General features: G+C 36.5%; 1 long non-coding RNA gene across 3 annotated transcripts; it reads right to left on the reverse strand.

The window, feature by feature from the left end:
* Nucleotides 1-357: 357 nt before the first annotated feature.
* On the reverse strand, nt 358-3,065 carry LOC149404333 (uncharacterized). Of its 3 annotated transcripts, none has more exons than XR_016293797.1 (6): nt 2,679-3,065; nt 2,467-2,584; nt 2,069-2,181; nt 1,346-1,428; nt 802-1,150; nt 358-713 (listed from the first exon to the last, which is right to left on the reverse strand). It is a non-coding gene; the product is annotated as an uncharacterized LOC149404333 (long non-coding RNA). The 3 variants fall into 3 exon arrangements; XR_016293801.1 differs by having other exon boundaries at nt 802-1,105; nt 2,679-3,064; XR_016293795.1 differs by lacking the exons at nt 358-713; nt 802-1,150 and having other exon boundaries at nt 1,182-1,428; nt 2,679-3,054.
* Nucleotides 3,066-3,425: the final 360 nt, after the last annotated feature.

The raw sequence follows: 3,425 nt of genomic DNA on the forward strand, positions 1-3,425 counted from the left end.
ATAGCGTCACAAATCTCCCTTTCATTGATATTAACTCTTATATAAGAAAAACCAAATCAAATCTAAATCAGTGCCCTAACTTCCAAATTCTAAATTTTGAAATAAAAATAGCCTTAAATTGAAATTAAATAATAAAACTCATACATCCTAAGAAATGACTTCATTCCGTGTTCGAATTGTAACTCTAAATCCTGCATACTCTGTTCGAATATGCGATTTTGATGACTATCAACTATCGATGTTTACCCATTTGTCTCTTTCTGTGTTCTTCACGATTAAGAGACTGTTGTTTATCTTTTAGTTTTTAAATAAATTACATATATGACGCGAATGAATAAAGATAATTGGTGTTTATATATAAATATTATAGTCAACGTCAATTAAAAGTCAATAAAAAGAATATTTGTGACACTGTTGTCTATTTCAGGGTATAATTTCGTCATTTTAGTTAAACAGAGGGTATAATTTCGTCATTTTAGTTAAACAGAGGGTATGAACTCGACATTTTTGAAAACCGAGGGTTAAACTCGACATTTCACTAAAACACAGGGTATAAATGTGTTATTTTCCCAAAAATAAATCCAAAAATGAAAGTAATAAAACTAGCGGGAAATTAGATCTTCAAACGGAGCATGAGCTTCTGTACAATTCGGGCTTGAATCCGACATTGTTCAGCAAGCTCGTCTACACACGTGTGCTCCATCAGATCTGTTCTGCAACAAGAAAAGAAGTATGCTCATGAGTAATTATCCTCAAAACATTTTTAGGATATCTTTAATCACGAATTTTAAGGTACCATACCAGCATTCTTCTTGTTTTTCTCAACCTCAGCCAAGTACAAAGGACAATGCCTCTTCCAATGGCCTTCAGTGTTGCAGTGGTTACATTTACCAATGCTTTCTCGCTTCTTTTCTTTTCCTTTTCCACTTCTCTTGAAGTTCTTCCTTTCCTTCTTAGCGGGACCTTTCCCCTTTGAAGTATTCGGGCGTGCCGTAGATGACTCAGCACCAGAAGTCAACTTCTTCTTGGTTTTAGGCGAAGAACTCTTGTCAGCATAGAGAGCCGACCCTTTGTTCTTCCCATGTCGAGTGATAGACTCAAAAGTCTGTAGTTCATTCAACAGCTGAGACAGTCCATACGTGTCACGCCCCTAAAAATGGGACGTGAGTATAAAAGCGATATTAAGAGAAAACTAGACCATTAAAGCTAACAGAGCCAAAACATACCCACAGTGCATACTCAGTAGTTATTTACTTTACAAGTCCAGAGAAAGATAAACAGAATACAAAACATAAACAGAGACTTCGACAACGACTTAGGTAAGTATATAAACATATATATACACCTGTTGCTCCAAAACAAGACAGAGTCTTCAAAACTTGACGACGCTATAATCCTGAGGTCGTCCTAACACTTCTTCTCACTTTCCTGGTTATACAGATAATTTTAAGAAAAACAAAGAAACGTAGGGGTGAGCTTGAGGCCCAGTAGATGTTATAGTATTTGGCTCGATTTTTAAAATACATTTATTAAACAATAATAATTCTCATATATCATAGTATTATTCTTGTCCTGTGTATATCTCTATAGACGTATAAGTATAACCCTCGTCACGTGTTGATCTCCAACCACATACGAGTCTAACTTGCAGAAAGTAAACGTGCACTAAATGATGAGATATGCAAATGAATAAATAAAATGCGATTTTTATGCTGGTGGCCTGCCACCGCTTGCTCACATAACACGTGGCATTCCTCTGATCAGAATGGTGCACTCTCCACACCCTTTTATATATACGCATGCATTCTCCGCTTCGTATATATAAGTATCCGGCTATCCCAGGCCAATAAAGGAAAATATTATATCTATATTTTTCAAACAAGGGATATATGTATAATACTGAAAATATCTTTCCATTTCACAATCGGATCTCCCGATTTGAAATTCTGCCACATTTTAAAACTGGTCTAGGGTATTGTGGCATTTTGAAAACATTTTCATTTCGAAAGTAATATATAAGTTTTGGTCAAACCATAAAACCAGACAAGAAAGGTTATATTTAACCTACCTCGAGATTAAGCGCTTATCCCGCTTTCTCGTTCACAAAGTGTTCTCCACTTTTGAAACCCGGGCATTCACTAACTCCGTGAACCCGCGAAACAACTTCCTCTAATCGATCACCTACTCCGATAAGCCATAACGAGCTTAATCAGAAATAAGAAGATAACTCGAGATATTCTCATTTGATTGGAACCTTATATGTGACTGAACTATACAAATCACGCGACGAGACTCTACCAACAAGTTTTTACAACATCATCAACTAACGTACATAACATTCGATTATCTGATTATCCACAAACATTCAAAGCATCAACAGGGACGAGAGGCAACAACAACGCAGTCGGAACAACCGAGAACATCACAGCGAAAAACAAAGGAACGAGGAACGAAACCAAAGCTTACCTTGAATAAGACTCGGCGAGACTCGCGGTCACCTCTTCTCAAATTTTTTTTTCCTTCGTGAGACCCAATCGGAGCCCAAAACACGCAAACCCCCAATTTAATTTCTCAAAATCGAATCCTAGAAATAAAAACGAGGTTCAGCCATCTCTTACCCAAGAAGCCCAAGAAGATGTGGATTGGAACTCAGAGGAGATGGAGAAACTCCGACTTACCTGCGGAAACCTCCGCCGAAGCTCTCCTCCCGTCGATCGCCGCACACGCGCGGTTCCGGCGAACCACAACCGGTCCTCTCCTCTTCGTTGTTCCTCTGATCCTCGTTGTCCGTCTCTCGCTCTCCCTCGTGCTCAGACTCTCTCTCTCTCTCTCTCTCTCTCTCTCTCTTCCTTCTTCGGTCTGGATTTCTTTTTCTTCGGCCTGTTTTCTTCTTCCCCACGGGTTCTCTTTCCTTTATTTGTTCTATCCTTTATTTGTTCTTATCCACAGTGGCTGTCTAAGGAGAGTCGGTTGCTTTTAAAACTTATACTGATATACACAAAATTTTATAGATAAAAGTAATTATTAATTAAAAATTGTTATATTGATGTATATGTACATGTACGTACACGTACAAGGAAGAAATGGCAGCTTTTAAATTACTTTATATATGTATGAGAAGATTATAATTATATATGTACATGAATATCCATAGATATATTTTTAGGTATACATAAATTAAAGCTTGATACATATAAAATAATTTACAAAGCTAACAGATTTTTAAAATTAAATAAATAATTCTTAAGTTAGGTATATATAATAAACCAAATACTAATATTTAGTTTTACAAAATTCTAAATTATGATATTAATATTCAGATTATTACAATACGTCAACTTGTTCATGATGTAGTTGGACGTAAACTGTATGAAGTCACTCGAAAAGGAATTCAGGATTATTCCCACCTGAGTAACCTCATCCAT

Source organism: Urtica dioica, chromosome 2 (genome assembly GCF_054948205.1).
Source record: "Urtica dioica subsp. dioica isolate 48M chromosome 2, U.dioica_male_clone48M_v1_H2, whole genome shotgun sequence".
NCBI classification, from domain to species: Eukaryota; Viridiplantae; Streptophyta; class Magnoliopsida; order Rosales; family Urticaceae; genus Urtica; species Urtica dioica.